We start from the raw sequence: 20,651 nt of genomic DNA, 5'->3' as shown, positions 1-20,651 counted from the left end.
TGCATTACTATTTTTGTTATATATATATATATATATTTGTTGTCGGAAACCATAGCCGATCGTGAGTTAGATAACTGTTAGATTCTAATAAGAGTTATATTATAATATTAAAAGTCGGTAGTGGTGTGCAGGAACCGACGAGTGGTTAGGCCCGTAATAAAGAGGGCAAAAAGATAAGCAATACTTTATTAAACCAGATACAATACTTACAAAGCCATGGTATTAAATGCATTTCTAATTTCCTTTTATGGACGTGGTACGTACTTGCAATAATTGGCCGATTTCCAGCGGCCCATTTTTTTGATTATGTGAGTAGGAACATTATGACTGGATGCAGATGAAGTTGCTCCTATGCGGAATGAATGACCTGAGTAAGAGGTTGAACTAAGCCCCAACCTAACTAGCAGAGTACGGAGGTACAGAACGAACTTGTGCATTCTTAGTGGATTACCGTGTAATATGAGTAGAGGTGAATCTTTTGATGAGCCTATAAGTGTTCTAGCGAGTGAGTCTAGAACCTAGACCGGGCACCAGGGTGAATGTGTTGGATAGTACAGGATCTCTACTGCGGGACCCATTTGACTAATTTTGGACTGTCTTAGTGTCAAGATGTAGTAATCCTTTGTTTTGACAAGATCGTGTATTTTTAGGAAATTGCTGTCGGAGAATTTTGTGATGGTAAACTCTCTGGGCCTGAGGAAACCGTAGAATGCAGGTACATGGCTGCTTTAATGATAAGGCTTGTTTACTGCTCAAAAGGTGTCGTGTCAAGCAGGTTTGAAATGTCTTGGAATTTAGAGCTGTCAGTTGGCAATCACTGTGGGTTTTGAGAGAAGTTTAACTTATGATACTTTTCAGAATGCTCTTTATGGGATAAGCTAAGCGGAAAGGTGAATTATTAGGGAATGTGATAAGCATTTGGTGTTGAATACCTGTGAGGTATAACTTTTTTTTCCCTTCAATTCTTTATTTTGTTGTGCAAAGGTCAGTTAACATGCAAGCCAGTTATGTCACAACAGCACACTCCAGCATATCAGTAATTACATGACTAGACATAGATGTGGCATTCATAACCATTACACATTTTTATGAAGGTATAAGAAAACTATTCTTGCGGTACACGCATTTTCAAGAATAGCAGTAGTAGGATAGGTGTAGACTTGCTGGGCTGCGTTCTAGCTAAGAACAGTTAACTAATGTAGCAAGTTTGCTTGTTAGTTGCATGAAGGATGTCATTAGGCTAGGTCTTTGCCCTGTGGCACTTGGTTAAGCTCCCCTTTCCCTGCATTAGGATACAGCCTGGTTCTGCTAATAGGTTTGTGGGTCTATGTCCCCCGTTAGTGTCTCGTGGGCTGCGATTGCAGGAACCGGCTTAAATTGCGCTTAAGCAAAATCAAGTTACATGCAGGGATTTACCGCTTAAGACAGATCATGCATGTTTATATAATGCAGGCAGGGGTGCGTCGCCTTATGGGTCGTCACCGGGTGAAAACATATAGCGTGTACAGGCTTGTGTATGTCAGATTAAACTAAACTAGGCAAACAAACAAACGGCTAGGCAAAATTATGAGTATTGATATTGATATTAACTGGACATCTGCTGAAGGTGAGCATTGCAATGTCCTGCATGGTGTAGGCTGTAGGTACAGGACTCCATCTCTACTCGTCACTCGAGTTAGCTCAGTTTAGCCGATGCCCACCGGGTATACAGGGCTGTCCAGTATGTGGGTGGCTTGCCATGGTGCAATATCGTCACTTGGTGTGGAGATGTCCAGCTGTAAACGGCACCGCTGTCGGCCCTGCAGTGGTTTGGTCGTGCGGCTTAGGACTAGCGTGCGTGTGTTGGTACAGGGCTCTCTGCGGCAGCTGTCTGCAGCTTGCCTCCTCAGCCGGTAGCACTGTCTCCTTCGTTTTCGTCGCTCCGCTGCAGTCAGGTTAGTGCGGGATTTCTTTCCGTCCATAGGGAGCCCCCCAGGTCTCTTCTTAGTGCTCTCACGTGTTTTCGTGTTTGGCTCTCGTGTGGCTTTTGTTTGATGTGTGTTGCTGCTCAGTATGGCCCATAACCTGCCTAGCATGGCTTCCAGGGCAACCGTCCGTCCAGTGCTTGGTTCTGCTAGTTCGAGCTGCGGCAGTTGCAGGCCGCATGTTTCCACCATCTTTGGTGTCTCGATCCCTCTCTGCTTGGGAGTTTTGTGAGGCCCCCAGATGCGTCAGAGACCGTTGTAGCTCAGGTCTTCGGGGACCAGGATGACCCCCACCAGTCCACGGGGGGGGGGGGATGATTTTAGAGTGCCCCATCGTCCGTCAGAGAACCGGGAGAGCGGCCGTCTCTCCTTGGCTCCCACCCGTGTAGGCCATTAACCTCGATTGAGTCAGTCCAGCACCGGAGAACCTTGAATCGGGTATCACCTGGCGCAGCGCAGTCCCCCGGTGAAGCGCAGTCCCCCAGATACGAATATTGCTTTAAGCTGTTGGTACAATCGGGTGGTCGGACAATAAACCCAGAATCTGGGCTCCGGACTCAGGAGCCCTCGGCATGTGCGTCTAGTCTGCTTAACATTTTTGTTTTGACAAGATCGTGTATTTTTAGGAAATTGCTGTCGGAGAATTTTGTGATGGTAAACTCTCTGGGCCTGAAGAAACCGTAGAAAGCAGGTACATGGCTGCTTTAATGATAAGGCTTGTTTACTGCTCAAAAGGTGTCGTGTCAGGCAGGTTTGAAATGTCTTGGAATTTAGAGCTGTCAGTTGGCAATTACTGTGGGTTTTGAGAGAAGTTTAACTTCTGATACTTTTCAGAATGCTCTTTATCGGATAAGCTGAGCGGAAAGGTGAATTATTAGGAAATGTGATACGTTTTTTTAAAAATATATATATTTTTCATTCTTTATTTTTGTTGATATTGCATATGCACAGCATTGTGACGGCATTAAACAGCCATAGGCAGGTACAATGTAATATAAACTAAACAGTAGCCATAGGTGCGTAACAGCCTAACATCAGGTTGGTATACGTGATATGAGGTTTTAGATATATGAAATATGAGCTTAACTGAAAACTTAAAGAGGGAAATAAAAAAACTGTAAACAATACATCCTCTGCATTCAAAGTTCTATGTGTTGTCAGAAAGCATCAAGAGGACTTATGTTGCGCTTTGTGTGTGCCAGGAGCTTATGCAAAGACTGGTGTAAACGTGGCAATTTTGGCATTTATAGGGATAATTTTGTATATATGTGAGGGGTGAAACATGGCGGTGCTACCGCTTAGTAAGCCTATGGAGCCAGAGAAATAATAACATAACTTAAAAACTTAAAGCCCCGGATATAAGAAAATCTATATCTGTCAAGTTTGATATGAGGGAGACTAAAAGGTAGTTCAGACAGTGTTAAGCTGGAGGGTCCGCCGACCCCGCCAGGGCTCTCCTTGGGACTTGGGAAGGCAGGTGCATCTTGGAGGTGCGAGAGTGGGAACTTCTTGCCGCTTTTCTCTGCCAATAGGTGGTGTGGTCCTCATCTTTATGGGCTCTCAGCATCTCATAGCAGCTTTGTAGTGGAGCAAAGTGATTACCTCCAATGCATGGTTGCTCTTGAAAGATCCTTGTTTAAAAAGTTAAAATGTTGTTTTAAGTTTGATTGAAATAGCTTTTGATTTCAGTAAATATGCTGCAAACACAACAAATGACAATTTTCAGTTCTTTACAACCTATAAAGTGTTTTGAAACTTACTGTGCGTAATCATTTGGAACAGTGCATTGTAAGTTTTTTTATGTTTAAAAAAAATACTTATCATTAGGAGGTTTGTTCAATAAAATTTGAATTGTACTCTTAATAGTTGATAACATGAGAATTATGCTGACTGTTATTTACATCAATTATTTAGGTAAATGAGAAAAATATAATTTGCATAATAATTTGGAACAGGTGTATAGTGTTAGACCCCAAGAGAGGCTACTCTTGCAGGCTTGGGTGGAATAGCGTCAGAACCTATCTGAAGACAAATGAAGCAGTGAGTAAACAAATACGTGGGACAAGACCTATGTACAAACCAGATCTAATATACACAAGCAAATTACATGTATATCAATTTTAAAAAGTTTAAAATTGATAGCCACTTACTAATAAGTCAAGCGGCAAAAAAGACCTATAGATTCAGCCCTAGAAATGGAAACTCTTGCAAGCTTGTGTGGGTGAGCGTCAGAATGGGGAGACAGGACTAAATCAACTACCAAAATAAAATGCAGCAGCTGTTTTTTTTTTCTTTCTCAATAAGCAAAGCTTTAACCACATACCAATAGTTAAGATGAAGAAACACTTGAAACTTCTGATTTGGATAACCAGTTCAGGAAATGTTGAACCTAATGAGGCTGAAGTAAAAGAAATAAAACACATGATACCTTTGAATTTGACCGTAAAGATGTAGGTGCTAAGACAGACGCCTTGATACCAAGTATTCCTGACTGCAGAATACCTTACCATCAGTGGCGTACATTCTGGTATGTACCCACTGGGCCAGCCTCTTCTCCTGGGGGGCCCAGGAGCCGGCCACCTCAGGGGCCCCCGAGGCTGGCCCTGCTATCACGGGACGGGCAGACTGGCGGGTGCGCGAGGGAGCACTCTCCCCAGTGTGCTTCCTCTTCAGCTCCCTCGCGCACCGCACTGATACCGGAGCCGGAATATGACGACATCTTCCGGCTCCGGCATCAGTACGTGGCGCGCGAGGGAGCTGAAGAGGAAGCACTCAGCCAGGGAGAGTGCTCCCTCGCGCACCCGCCAGCCTGCCCGCCGGGTGTGTTAGTGTGTGTGTGTGTGTGTTAGAGTGTGTCTGCTAGTGAGTGTCAGTGAGTGTGTCTTATTGAGTGTGTGTCTGTTACTGAGTATGTTTGTGTGTGTCTGTTACTGAGTGTTTGTCAGTGAGTGTATGTTTTGTAAGTGAGTGTGTATGTCTGTCTGTCGCTGAGTGTGTCTCTGTCAGTAAATGTGTGTGTCTGTTAGCTAGTGTGTATGCGTCTGTTCGTGACAGTGTGTGTGTCTTCAGCACTTACCTTTCTCCAGCGCCGGACTCCCTTGGCGCTGGGAATCCCGCCGCCTCTCAGCTCCGAATGCGCATTCGCGGCATCAGCCGCGCGCACATTTAAACCGCCCATAGGAAAGCATTACTCAATGCTTTCCTATGGACATTCAGTGTCTTCTCACTGTGATTTTCACAGTGAGAATCGCGGAAGCTCCTCTAGCGGCTGTCAGTGAGATAGTCACTAGGGGCTGGATTAACCCTCAGCGAAAAATAGCAGTTTCTCTGAAACTGCTATGTTTTTAGCTGCAGGGTTAAAACTAGAGGGACCTGGCACCCAGACCACTTAATTGAGCTGATGTGATCTGGGTGTCTGTAGTGGTCCTTTAAGTGTGTGCGCATTTCGCACCGGGGCCCCATGGGTCATGTGTACGCCACTGCTTACCATACCTTTTTTACTAATTCATACATAAAGCACAGTATTTTTACCAACATAATTACCTAGACAGGCCACAAGGTGGCGATAACAGCTTAAATAAATTGTAAATACCATATCCGAAAAACTGAATGAGGGGAATGACAACGAAAGCCCTTACCCTTAAAGGACCACTATAGTGCCAGGAAACATACTTGTTTTCCTGGCACTATAGTGCACCCTCGGGGACCCCCTCCCGCCGGGCTCTGGGGAGAGTGAAGGGTTAAAACTTACCTTTATTCCAGCGCCGGGCGGGGAGCTCTACTCCTCCTCTCCTCCTCCGATCCTCCCTTTCTGCTGAATGCGCATGCGAGGCAAGAGCCGCGCGCGCATTCAGCCGGTCGCATAGGAAAGCATTTACAATGCTTTCCTATGGACGCTTGCGTGCTCTCATTGTGATTTTCACAGTGAGAATCACGCAAGCGCCTCTAGCGGCTGTCAGTGAGACAGCCACTAGAGGATTTGGAGGCTGGATTAACCCTATTATAAACATAGCAGTTTCTCTGAAACTGCTATGTTTATAAAAAAAAAAAAGGGTTAATCCTAGAGGGACCTGGCACCCAGACCACTTCATTAAGCTGAAGTGGTCTGGGTGCCTAGAGTGGTCCTTTAATTGTAAGAATGCTTTGAAAAAAATCGAACTGAAAGTGCCGAACGCTGCAAGAAATAGCCAGATACAGCGAGCCGTGTTGCAAGCACATTTGCACAGTTTGAATGTGTAGACTAACTACATGTGGAGAACCCGGTATGTATGCGGGCGTGGGGGCCTGAGTGCGGGGGGTCTGTTGCTCGATAGCTTGGTGCCGGGGGAATCCAATGAGTAGAAAAGAGACCGGGATACTGGTCCCGAAGGCGTGCTGAGAGGCACCCATCAGGAAAACTCACTGTTAGTGATCAGACCTCATGAAAGCGACAGACGCCCGGCGGCAGCAGCAGGACCTCCGTGCAGGCTATCAGGACCTCCCACTGGCATAACCCGGAAGTGAAAGACCTACAGCAACACTGAAACTCGAGTGCAGGTAAGAGGAGGAGGTCTAGTTTAAATAGGCCAGACAACTCCTTCCACAACTACAGGCTGACGCCTTTATATACAGTTGCAAGAAAATGTATGTGAACCCTTTGGAATGATATGGATTTCTGCACAAATTGGTCATAAAATGTAATCTGATCATCATCTAAGTCACAACAATAGACAATCACAGTCTGCTTGAACTAATAACACACAAAGAATGAAATGTTGCCATGTTTTTATTGAACACACCATGTAAACATTCACAGTGCAGGTGGAAAAAGTATGTGAACCCTTGGATTTAATAACCGGTTGAACCTCCTTTGGCAGCAATAACATCAACCAAACGTTTCCTGTAGTTGCAGATCAGACGTGCACAACGGTCAGGAGTAATTCTTGACCATTCCTCTTACAGAACTGTTTCAGTTCAGCAATATTCTTGGGATGTCTGGTGTGAATCGCTTTCTTGAGGTCATGCCACAGCATCTCAATCGGGTTGAGGTCAGGACTCTGACTAGGCCACTTCAGAAGGCGTATTTTCTTCTGTTTAAGCCATTCTGTTGTTGATTTACTTCTATGCTTTGGGTCATTGTCCTGTTGCAACACCCATCTTCTGTTGAGCTTCAGCTGGTAGACAGATGGCCTTAAGTTCTCCTGCAAAATGTATTGATAAACTTGGGAATTCATTTTTCCTTCGATGATAGCAATCCGTCCAGGCCCTGAAGCAGCCCAAAACCATGATGCCCCCACCACCATACTTCACAGTTGGGATGAGGTTTTAATGTTGGTCTGCTGTGCCTCTTTTTCGCTACACATAGTGTTGTGTGTTTCTTCCAAACAACTCAACTTTGGTTTCATCTGTCCACAGAATATTTTGTCAGTACTGCTGTGGAACATCCAGGTGCTTTTGTGCAAACTGTAAACGAGCAGCAATGTTTTGATTGGACAGCAGTGGCTTCCTCTGTGGTATCCTCCCATGAAATCCATTCTTGTTTAGTGTTTTACGTATTGTAAATTCGCTAACAGGGATGTTAGCATTTGCCAGTGACTTTTGTAAGTCTTTAGCTGACACTCTAGGATTCTTCTTCACCTCATTGAGCAGTCTGCGCTGTGCTCTTGCAGTCATCTTTACAGGACGGCCACTCCTAGGGAGAGTAGCAGCAGTGCTGAACTTTCTCCATTTATAGACAATTTGTCTTACCGTGGACTGATGAACCGCAAGGCTTTTGGAGATACTTTTATAACCCTTTCCAGCTTTATGCAAGTCAACAATTCTTTATCGTAGGTCTTCTGAGAGCTCTTTTGTGCGAGGCATCATTCACATCAGGCAATGCTTCTTGTGAAAAGCAAACCCAGAACTGGTGTGTGTTTTTTAAAGGGCAGGGCAGCTGCAACCAACACCTCCAATCTCATCTCATTGATTGGACTCCAGTTGGCTGACATCTCACTCCAATTAGCTCTTGGAGATGTCATTAGTCTAGGGTTCACATACTTTTTTCCACCTGCACTGTGAATGTTTACATGGTTTGTTCAATAAAAACATGGCAACATTTCATTCTTTGTGTGTCATTAGTTTAACCCCTTAAGGACCAAACTTCTGGAATAAAAGGGAATCATGAAATGGCACACATGTCATGTGTCCTTAAGGGGTTAAGCAGACTGTGATTGTCTATTGTTGTGACTTAGATGATGATCAGATCACATTTTATGACCAATTTGTGCAGCAATCCATATCATTCCAAAGGGTTCACATACTTTTTCTTGCAACTGTATATATATATATATATATATATATATATATGTTGGAAGGCCATTTGGCCTGAATTTGTGGGAGGAGAAATGATCCTATTTAAACCCTACCCCCCTAGTTACCTTTGTCGTGCAAGCTGTTAGTCGTCTCCATAGTTACCTGCATTTCCGGTTCATCGTTCCCACCAAGTCCTGTCTCAAGCTGTCTCCAGCAAGCAGTCCGTCGCCAGCAGCTCCTGCCTCCGTCTTCCATAACCATCCACCGGCTTCTACCCGACTTCGCTGCCCGGCTTCCGGTCACAAGACCGGTACGTCCACGTAAGCATAAACGTGGGAAATGGCGTTCGGCTATTTCTCATGTTCGGGCCTAAAAACGCGGGGATAGGCTCCCTTCATTACTTACCCATTTGTGCTTTTACACTGTTCCTGTACTTCTGCGTTCGTGCAGCTAACAGCCGACCGAAGATTACACACTCCTTTCATATATATTTTCGTATAAGCTAACTACCGACCGCACTAAACAAACATTCGACTATTTCATCCGTTCGTTCGTTCAGCCAACCACATATACAATTGGCTTTTGTTTTAATCAGTTCATATGCTCCACTTAACCGAACGCAGGAGATCTTTCTCTTTACAGTTCTCCTGTTCATTCGTTTAATCGAACGCAGGAGGCTACAGTGTTTAAATTCACAAATCTGCTGTAAATGTATCTAGTTATGCCATTCACTTAAACTAAGCACTCACATTATTTATCCTATATGAATTTATGTGTTTTATTATATGGCTCTTAAAGTCACACTGGTTAAATAATATGTGTTTCACTAATTTCCCGTCCATGGTCACATAATTATGGGACACCTATCTTTTACAGGGTAATCTTCATAAAGGCACAGTTTGGCCACTTTCACTTATAAGTTACGTTAATAAAATACACCTCCAGGCATTGTTATCTAACCCTGCTGGGACTTAGTCTATTGTACTTTCCCTAATGTACTAGTCTTCTACGCAACTAAGGTTTCTCCGCTCATAGGTTAAGCCCTTACGGTCCTTTTTCACCAGGCGCATTACAGACCATTAGCACGATTTTAAAACCTCCGTTCCTTAAAAATCCTTATATACTGGTTCCTTACACTTACACTGCATATGTTTTTAGGTTTTTACTTCTTTCCTCCAAACTGTCTTCAAGGTAAGTGGTATCCCAGTATCCTGTATTACTGTATCAGGTAAGAAGGATTACCAATTCTCTTTTTCCCTTGAGGCCTCATTCAGCCTCCATAGCCTCATTCAGCCTCCCCACCTCCCAAAGTGTGTTCTATACTTCAAACGGGCCAGATCTGAGATTCCTCATGGCGATTAAAACATCAATCACACAAACCTACACCACCTTGCTACTACTTATTTAACGGTTCATTTCTTGTCTATTGTTTCTACATTTCTTCTCTCAGACCTGTGTCATTTCCGCAGTTTTGCCAAGTTACACGGCATCAACCACCAACAAGACTACCTGGTTCCCTGCATTTCAGTCTCAGTTATTGTTTTTTTTTTTTTTTTTATTCTTTATTTTTGTGTGCATATGGTTTACAAACATTCCGTCCATGCCCCAACAGCATCGACAGACAAGCAATATAACAGTACTTAACAATTGTGTGGCATTTGATGGTGCTGCACTTTTTGTTAATATTTTGTATTAGAGTTTTTCTCTCGGGAGCAGCCAATGAGGTCAGCTTACTACGGATAGCAGGAAAAGCTATATATGACATGCATTAGTTTTTAACAGGATTAATAACTAGGTTCATAACACGTTGTACATTCGAGTTTTCCTCTCAAGAGTGGCAAATAATGTCGGCTTAAGACGCATAGCAGGTAAGGCTAGATATGACATGCATTCGTTTTTTAAACACAGTCTCAGTTATTGTTAAGTCTTACTCACTACGATTACGTTCTCCTTAAGCCCTCACTTTGCCTTCATATCATGTAAATTCCCCAATCAGGGGATCCCAGGAGGCTTGTCTCTACTTACGGACCAACGTTCAGGTCCCTCATCGTACGTGGGTTATTACGTTACAGTTTCATCATTACACTATACTCATACGTTTGACATTTTTTACACTTGGCATACCAGTGGCACGCCGCAGGCCCTCTATCATCTTTACTACCCTTAGGATATCTTCACCGGGCCCGTTCCCTGCAGAAGCAAGAATATATCGAAACCCTCCTGCGCATCGACCAAAGAAATAGGACAGTACTCAAGGTTAAGTATATACATACGTTCCATTACACCATTCAAGGAGACAAGCCCCATCAAGCTAGTAAACTGGCATTGAGGGTTAGGCGCTGGCCTTAGCTATCCTAAGTAATTCTACGGTCCCGCAAGGTCTACATTCCCACCTCATACACGGAGGTTCAGCCCCATGACCAAATCATAGTTAGCCCTTCTTTAGGGCTACAGTTAGGGCTTCCCAAGTCACGGCCACACATTTTGAATCTCTTACGGTCACTAAGAGGCCAACACCCTACCACCACGTTCAAGTGGCCACAAAATTCCCTCAGCCCAAATCATAAGTAGAGCCTCTCTCCGCCACTTGGCACTAGCAGGGCCTCACCTGTCACTTGGTTCTAGGTAAATTCTTCGCCTCGGCACTAGCTAGCAGGCCAGTTCTCCGAAGGTCTCATCCATACCTCTAAGACACATTACTTATCCAAATCATTATTCCTTTTTCAGAAAGTCACAAGAATCCATCCCAATATTCGGTCTGCTGCTGGACGAAATACCCAGCACATTAGTCAGGCCTGGGTCTCCAAAGGAATCCCTCACTCCTTCTCCCATCAGTTACCTGGGATTCTGGACCATTCCTAAAATATCAGCAGAGCTCAGACTCAGGGGTATCCCCTCTCCAGCCACTGCCAGTAAGGCAGAACTACACAGGCTCACGACGGCTCAGGTTAACGTCCCCAGGCCTTTCTCTAGTTCACAAGGGCCGCCAGCCTACTCCTCAGATTCCACTCAAGAGACCCCAGTCACTATCCCGGCCAGCCTCCAAACGATCAACAGGCTGGTAAGTGGAATCGGCTATAGCTACACCAGGTGTCTCGTTAAGCCCAACAGGCCCTCCCCTGGCGATCTTGGTCATACAGTCTGGCTTACCCCTCATTTTCCCTCCTCGTCCCCCACCACCCACTATCACTACTCCATACGTCTCACCGGCCCACTCTGTTCCAATTTCCATGGAGAAGGAAATTCTCGATGGAAAGGACGTTTGTGGCGAAACCGACCTCGCCACGTGTCCTTGGAGGGGGCTGATTGCCCGCCTCTTGCCTTTGGACTATGGACCAGACTTTATGGGAATGTGATACCCCAGATAGCCATACCATGGAGCCTATTCATATAATGAAAGACAATGGGAAAGACTTTAGCTCCATGGCAATTGTACTGTGTGAGTAGGATCTGCGCGCTATTCGGTAGTTTTGTGCGTGCAGATCCCAGCTATCTGGGGATAGGTGAAATGTCTGTGTGTTATGTGTAAATGTGACTTTATGTATTTTAAAGTGTTTTATGTTGTTTTGCAACCATGTGGTTAATGGAGTCTGCCTTTAGTCCTGGGTAATTGGATTACTTCTCCAATTAACTCCAGGGCAGAAGGGAGGAAACCAGGGTGCATTGTGGGGATGTTGTACTGCCAGCCAGAAAGGAACAAAAGATACTTTTAGTAACTTTTGAACCCCTGGTCGGATTCATGCCATTTTTTAATATGTTGTTCCCCTGAATGGATTGATTGTGGATATGTATTTTTATGTGAATGTGATGTATGGTTTTAAAGTTATGAAAGTTGTGTAAAAGTATATTTTACACTGTATGCATAATGGGATTATGTGTCACACTAAGGGGAGGGGATGTGTGGGAGGTAACATCTATGTCATTGGTTCTTTTATGCCTCCCCCTGGGTGTGGCCTGTATGTGTGAGTTGGAAATAAAAGCCAGGCTGGATGAGCCAGTCCAGAGTTCCTGTTTTACCCTCAACTTGAGTCCTGTGTCTTATTGGGGGAACCTGCTACAAGGGATTGCTATGCTAGGCATATTCCCTTGCTATAATCACTGAGCTCTTGTAAGAGCTTGTTCCTGCTTCGTTCTGAAGGGAGATAGCTGCAGCCTGCGGTGCTTATGGTGTCTGGTGGAGTGCTTGGAGTCCTCTGGAAGCGCTAGGAGCATCTTTCAACGGAGGTACCCAGTCGGGGTGCCAGTGGATCCGTTACATTGGTGGCAGCGGTGGGATGGCGTCCTAGTGTGAGGTAAAGCAGCTCAGAGACACTGTTTGGATTTACAAATTGAGGGCAACGCTAGCAGTCGTGCAGCGCCCCTGGGAGCAGACAAGTATGGAAGGTTCTGGCTCTGGAGATGATTGGCTGGCCGAGGTGAGGCAGCGAGTGGCCGAGTATGGGGATGATATACCCATGGAGACACGCCGGGTGATCTGGAACCAGGTCATGGCTGAGCGAAACACAAGGCTGGACCGAGAATTCCGGTTGGCAAAAGAGAGGAAGTATGCTCAGCAGCAGGAGCGTTACAGCAGCCGAGTAGAGGCTGCATCCGAGGAGGTTAGCCGTCTTTCCCTGAGGCGGCGGGAGGAACCCGAAGTGGGGGTCCTCATAGACTGGTCCTGTGAGGAACCACAACAGGCAGGTAGAGATGGGACCAAGGTCTCTCCACCGGGCCCACCGGGATGCTGGGCAGCCGGCCCAGATCCCCAGCAGCAGCCAGAGTTGCCAGGTGGGGAAGCAGGTGGCCCTTACTCACAAATGTTGAGGGGCCTCACGGATTGGTCCTGGGAAGACCCACAGAGGGCAGGTGGAGATGGGACTGCGGTCTCTCTACCGGCCCTACAGGGATGCTGGGCAGTCGGCCCAGATCCTCAGCGGCAGTGTGCGTTACAGGGAGCTGAAGGTGCCGTTCTTGCTCCCCAGCGGCAGTCTACGGTGCAGGGAGAGGAGCCTGTTATCCCCTCTCCCCAGCGGCTGAAGGTGTGTAAGGGAGAGGAGTTTGTTATTCCCTCTCCCCAGCGGCAGTGCAGCTCACCAAGGGGAGACAGTAAGCCTCTCACCAGCGCAGATGGGACCGTGGTCTCTGAGCCCTGCCTACAGGGAGTACAGAGGGTCAGCCCTGCTCCCCAGCGGCTGAAAGTGTGTAAGGGAGAGGAGTTTGTTACCCCCTCTCCCCAGCGGCAGCTTAGCGCACCAAGGGGAGACAGTAAGCCCCACACCAGCGCAGATGGGACCGTGGTCTCTGCGCCCAAGTTACAGGGAGCTAAAAGGGCCGTCCTCCCTCCCCAGCGGCAGTGTGATTTGTTGGGAATGGAGAGCCCAGCCCCCTTTTCCCCACAGCAGGACTCTGTGCTGGGAGGAGAGACAGTCGGTCTCCCTCCACAGAGACGGGAAGTATGCATGGGAGAGGAGATTGTTACCACCTCTCCCCAGCGGCGGATCATTAATGTACAGGGAATAGAGAGCCCAGTCTCCATTCCCCAGCGGCAGAGTGTTCTAATGGGAGAGGAGCTGGTTACCACCTCTCCCCAGTGGCAGCTTAATGTACCAGGGGGAGACTGTAAGCCCCACACCTGTGCAGATGGGACCGTGGTCTCTGCACTTCCAGCACAGGGGGTAGGGACGGTCGGTCCTGCACCCCCACAACAGGGCTGTTTAGCCGGGAGACAGTCTGTCTCCAGCAGCAGAGCTGTGTAACTAAAGGGGAGACAGTCGGTCTCCAGCAGCAGAGTTGTGTAACTCAAGGGGAGACAGTCGGTCTCCAGCAACCAGGCTCCAACCAGACTACTCCCGTGGTAGTGCTGGCAACAGGACAGAGTACCGCTGGTCTCTGCCCCCTCAGCAACCTACCAAGGCAGCCTACCAGTCCCCCACACAGCCGTGGTGAGGCACCTGAACCTGGACAAGATTCTCCCTCACCCAGGTGTAGTAACTGTTTATTGTGGGTGGGCTGCTCTGCTGTTTCTGTCTTGTGGGTGGGCTGCTGGACTAACAAGGGCACTGACCGGCAGGAGGTCAAGTACCCTGTTAGTCTGGGGGGTAAAGGGGAGAAGTGTGGCGAAACCGACCTCGCCACGTGTCCTTGGAGGGGGCTGATTGCCCGCCTCTTGCCTTTGGACTATGGACCAGACTTTATGGGAATGTGATACCCCAGATAGCCATACCATGGAGCCTATTCATATAATGAAAGACAATGGGAAAGACTTTAGCTCCATGGCAATTGTACTGTGTGAGTAGGATCTGCGCGCTATTCGGTAGTTTTGTGCGTGCAGATCCCAGCTATCTGGGGATAGGTGAAATGTCTGTGTGTTATGTGTAAATGTGACTTTATGTATTTTAAAGTGTTTTATGTTGTTTTGCAACCATGTGGTTAATGGAGTCTGCCTTTAGTCCTGGGTAATTGGATTACTTCTCCAATTAACTCCAGGGCAGAAGGGAGGAAACCAGGGTGCATTGTGGGGATGTTGTACTGCCAGCCAGAAAGGAACAAAAGATACTTTTAGTAACTTTTGAACCCCTGGTCGGATTCATGCCATTTTTTAATATGTTATTCCCCTGAATGGATTGATTGTGGATATGTATTTTTTATGTGAATGTGATGTATGGTTTTAAAGTTATGAAAGTTGTGTAAAAGTATATTTTACACTGTATGCATAATGGGATTATGTGTCACACTAAGGGGAGGGGATGTGTGGGAGGTAACATCTATGTCATTGGTTCTTTTATGCCTCCCCCTGGGTGTGGCCTGTATGTGTGAGTTGGAAATAAAAGCCAGGCTGGATGAGCCAGTCCAGAGTTCCTGTTTTACCCTCAACTTGAGTCCTGTGTCTTATTGGGGGAACCTGCTACAAGGGATTGCTATGCTAGGCATATTCCCTTGCTATAATCACTGAGCTCTTGTAAGAGCTTGTTCCTGCTTCGTTCTGAAGGGAGATAGCTGCAGCCTGCGGTGCTTATGGTGTCTGGTGGAGTGCTTGGAGTCCTCTGGAAGCGCTAGGAGCATCTTTCAACGGAGGTACCCAGTCGGGGTGCCAGTGGATCCGTTACAACGTTAAACTAACATCACTACTTAACTTCCAGAGACACCCTACAGTACAAAGGTTATATTCATGGTGACATTTCAGTAGTCCTAAAGAGTGAGACCCACGACTTAACAAAGTTAAGCTTTCCATTCCTCAGTTTGTCATTGCCTCTCGCAGACAGCCACTTCCACTTCTCACCACTCCTTAACCCACGCACTAGACAGGGAGGCGGGCAGAGGGACAAGCTGGGCTGGCCATTTCATTTCTGGGTAAGGCTCGAGAGCACTATCACTTTAATGTTGGGGCATGCTATTTCACTACATGTAGGGTATTGCACATCTGCTCCAGAGCCCACACCTAGTCCACATATACAGCCCGTCTGTCACCTAAGACATGCCTAACTAAGGTTAACATTGTTATCCTGGAATACTATCTGCAATTACACCCAGCTAGGCATCTGGTAGATTCTGGTACCGGGTTTCTCACAGGGGTTTCACACGGGCCTTATCGCCATTCCCACAGGTACACTCGTATGCCCTAACTTATTATCTGCATCCATTGCCCCATTACGGTGAAGCACATTCTGTCCACGGCAATCATACGCTGGTTTACGATCGCCTCTTACCGGTCTTCACACTTCTCATCTTGACGTACCAATCCCATCGAGGTAGCCATTCACAATACCCTATAATACGTCTGATCATTGACCTCTTCCGCACTGCACTCTACATCCATTCCCAGCATCAACTCCCTCATTCCCACTAAGGAGTTCTCACTGGACTATGCAAATCGACGATGCTATGCAAGCTATCACTTCAGCAGGTAGTAAGGCTCGGTTGAGCAAGACAGTCTTATCCAACGCCTTTAATCTACTACCTATTCACCCTTCACTATGGCACCTGGCCTACGTTGGGCTCTCGGAGCAGCCCTAAGTATTCAACATCTTCACACAAACCCTCTGCTGGCCGCGCCTAAAAATATTCAGGTGTCCATTAGTCATCCAATATCTGTATGAATTTTTTGTTGTTTTAACAGGTTCACAAACACCTAACAGTGTTCACACCACCACAGCCTCCTTTTCACGACACTCGGGGTCCCTCTGTCACTAGGCTATCATTCCGCATAGTAGGTCTCTTGTCCCTGGGCTACTTAATTTGCTCCACGAGGTGCCAACTCCTGCCCAACCATTCGGGACGATACAGCCAGGGCAGTTTTACACACTTGGAGTAGTTTTTGGCCATGGATTGGGATCTCTTCGTTCATTCCCCCACTTTCAGAACACTCACTTTCAATTCACACAGACGCAGCAGCACATACAGGGTTCGCAGCCATTTTCGGCAACCACTGGTTAGGGATGCCTGGCCCACTGTGACGGATGCTTTGCCGGCCTTTAGAGAGACTTCTACTTTGTAGGAGATCTACCCCATCGTGACGGCCACCCTCACATGGGGTCATCTTTGGACCGGCAAGGCAGTTAAATGCTGCTCTGACAACTCCGCAGCCTGCGACATCATTAACAAGGGCGGTGATCCTCACTAACTATTTTGTGGCTGATTCGCAGGCACATTTTGGTTGGCAGCAACCTCTCAGTTCTTTCTAGTCTGCTTTTACACTCCTGGTGTCCACAACACAGCTACTGACACTTTTTCACGCTCAATTTAAGGTCTTCTTTCAGGCACTCCCTACGACCCACTACCTACCATCCAGGATACCACCAATTCATGATCTTATCTTGGACTAAGCACACAATTACACCTCGTACAGTTACGCACGCTTCACGCAGTTTCACGACTACTCTATCACTCACGCCAGGGCTTTGTATATTGTACCATGTCACAAGTAGAGTTTGCTTGATTCAATACTTTTTGCAGTTAAACTATGGTAATTTTTGTCACGTATTCATCCGCTTATAAAAATGTGGTTAATTACATTTACTGTCCACACAGGAAAGGTTGTGCCGAGCAGCAACCAAATCCACAGAAGGGTTAATGCTGAGCAGCAATTATGCAAATGGGAACCTGGTAACTGCTTTGGGGTCAAAGGCCGATTTCAGCCTATCAGATCTAGAGGAGGGGTATTTAGGCCCAGTTCTCATCCTGCTCAGTGCCCTGTCGTGGTTTCCCTTGTGGTTGTCCGAGAGCACGTTATTGATTCTGGTAATTCTGGTTATTTGACTTTGGAATTGTTTTTGACTTCCCTGTTTTCTGGCATCCCTGACTCCAGGCTTTTCCTTATCATTGTGTCTCTTTCTGTTTCCCTTGACCTCGGCTATTCCTGACTATTCTTTAGTACGTTAGTCTGGCCATTCTAATGTCCGGTATACGTTACCTATCAGTCCTCTGTGTTGCACAATTCTACGTGCTGGATCATTCTGTAATCCTCACAATTTTTGCCTCTTCCTCTTACCCTACAAGTTAAGCATCTTACTTATACCTCCTATTCTGTCACTCCGCTTTTACGTCTCCAAGGTCAAACACACACTATCAGTCCTAATCCATTACTTCACGTCTAAACCTTCCATTAAGGTGAGCTACATCATGGCTTCCTTGCTGGTCTCTCTTTTTCACAAAAGCGCTGCATCAGCAGCTTCAAGCTCTTACATCCCAGTCTACATCACTAAGTGATGTGGCCACAGGTAATCCTCAGCTCCATTACATATATACCTCAATCAGAGTAAAAGCTCCTTACAAGATTCAGTACCCATGCTGTATAAACTTGCAATAAAGTGTGTTATCTTTGAATCCTCTTTTGCCCTCTTTTATTACAGGCCTACTAGTACATTGGTTTCGGCACACCTCTACCAACTTTGCTTCTACTTCTACATTCCACTACGTATTAGAAATTCCGAGCACAAGTTGGAAGGCCATTTGGCCTGAATTTGTGGGAGGAGTAATGATCCTATTTAAATCCTACCCCCTACTTACCTTTGTCGTGCAAACTGTTTGTCCCACACCCACCTACACCCATCTATATTAACAATTCACCTTTTTGGGCCCTCTTTTATTACAGGCCTACTCGTACGTTGGTTTCGGCACACCTCTACCACCTCTGCTTCTACTTCTATATATATATATATATATATATATATATATATATATATATATATATATATAAACAAGGTCAGGAGGGCTGCACTCACCTAAACATGCATTTATTCACGGATTTATTACAGGGTGCTACTGGGACCAAAATACAAAATACACAAACCAGTGCACTCGCTTATTAACTAAACAGTGATTTCAAATCCTACATAGTACTATTTAAAAACACCTCACCTAGGTAACAAATAATGGGGGTTTGGTTACATTATATGATCATACATTGCATAAGCCTGCCAACTGCATCAAGAGCAAGCATTAGGCTGCTAGAGTAGGACCTGCCAAGAATGGGGTACTTTGATGCAGTTGGCAGGCTTATGCAATGTATGATCATATAATGTAACCAAACCCCCATTATTTGTTACCTAGGTGAGGTGTTTTTAAATAGTACTATGTAGGATTTGAAATCACTGTTTAGTTAATAAGCGAGTGCACTGGTTTGTGTATTTTATATATATATATATATATATCAACAGAAAAATAGTCTTATTGTCTTCCACTCCACTTACTGGTGTCTCTGCCCGGTGTCTATCGGCATAGTATAACAAATTGCATAGATATAGTACTCCCAGGACTCCAAAGGTGTAAAAATAAAATGTAACCTCTAATCTCTCCACTGTTCCATTTCCTTTGTCTGACCACCATCTGATAACATTTGACATCAGCATATCCCGTACCCAAATGTCACCACCCTCAACTTTTCAATCATAGGTCATGTCAAACTAACCTAATTGCATTCTACGAAGAAGTAAGTAGAAATATAGATCAGGGTGTTGCAGTGGATGTGATCTACTTGGATTTTGCCAAGGCATTTGATACGGTTCCTCACAATAGGTTAGTCTTCAAACTAAAAGAAATTGGTCTAGATGAATATTCTTGTTCTTGGGTAGAACATTGGCTTAAGGATAGAGTACAGCGAGTTGTCATAAATGGTAAATTTTCAAGCTGGACAAAAGTGGTAAGTGGTGTCCCTCAGGGTTCTGTTTTTGGACCGCTTCTATTTAACATATTTATAAATGATCTTGAAATGGGCATTGAAAGCCATGTATCAGTGTTTGCAGATGACACAAAACTTTGTAAAGTAATAAAATGTGAGCAGGATATTGCCTTGCTGCAGAGGGATTTGGATAGATTGGGGGACTGGGCACTAAAATGGCAGATTAAATTTAACGTAGAAAAATGCAAAGTTATGCACTTCGGGGTTAAGAATGCACAAGCAATTTACACCCTAAATGGTAGTGAACTAGGGATAACCACACACGAGAAGGATTTGGGAATTGTTATAGACAACAAATTAGGTAGCAATATGCAATGTCAATCTGCCGTTGCTAAGGCCAGTAAGGTTTTGTCATGTATAAATAGGGGCATAAATTCTCGAGATGAAAATATAATTTTGCCTCTTTATAAATCGCTGGTAAGACCACACCTTGAATATGCTGTGCAATTTTGGGCACCTGTTCTAAAGAAGGATATCATGGCACTAGAAAAAGTGCAGAGACGAGCTACAAAATTGATAAAAGGAATGGCGCATTTTAGTTATGAAGAAAGGTTAAAAAATGTAAATCTCTTCAGTTTGGAAAAACGGCGCCTTAGAGGGGATATGATAACATTATACAAATATATTCGGGGCCAGTACAAACCATTATCTGGAAATCTATTACATTACATCATAAACAGGGCTATACATAGGACACGAGGTCACACATTTAGGCTTGAAGAAAGGAGATTTCATCTTAGGCAAAGAAAATGTTTTTTTTACAGTAAGAGCAATAAGGATATGGAATTCATTGCCGGAAGAGGTGGTTTTGTCAGAGTCTATACAGATGTTTAAATTGCAATTGGATAAATACTTGCAAAAACATAACAAACAGGGATACAATTTCTAATTAGTGGGGTAATAGCTGCTTGATCCAAGGAGACATCTGACTGCTATTTTGGGGTCAAGAAGGAATTTTTTCCTAGTTTGTTGCAAAATTACCAGATTTTACTAATTTCATGACGTAAAGTCATGATTTTATAAAGGACACGGAGGCTCATATTATGCTTATCTCTTTCTTTAATATACCTCAGCAGCAAAGAAAAAAGTTTTTAAAACATTAAAAGAATCAATTAGGATAGGTACTCCAGGGGTTAACCTAGTATGCTATCCTTAGCCAATAGGAACAGTCCATGTATCCATGTCCACCCATGTGACCTCTCTTCTCCCTCTTTCTTTGATCATGCCGAAGCTTCAATTCATCAACTTGCGTAGAT

General features: G+C 45.2%; 1 protein-coding gene across 1 annotated transcript in view; it reads right to left on the bottom strand.

Annotated features, from left to right (window-relative positions):
- Positions 1 to 3,507: 3,507 nt before the first annotated feature.
- Positions 3,508 to 20,651, bottom strand: part of LOC134586241 (probable ATP-dependent RNA helicase DDX43) — a 70,892-nt gene continuing 53,748 nt past the window's right edge. Inside the window, exon 17 of the mRNA XM_063441734.1 lies at positions 3,508 to 3,595. The gene's annotated coding sequence lies outside the window, so the exon portion shown is untranslated. The remainder of the gene's footprint in view (positions 3,596 to 20,651) is intronic.

The sequence above is a fragment of the Pelobates fuscus genome, chromosome 2 (assembly GCF_036172605.1).
Source record: "Pelobates fuscus isolate aPelFus1 chromosome 2, aPelFus1.pri, whole genome shotgun sequence".
In the NCBI taxonomy this organism is placed as follows: Eukaryota; Metazoa; Chordata; class Amphibia; order Anura; family Pelobatidae; genus Pelobates; species Pelobates fuscus.
Note: the sequence above shows the minus strand (reverse complement) of the source record. Positions and strands in the feature narration are given on the sequence as shown.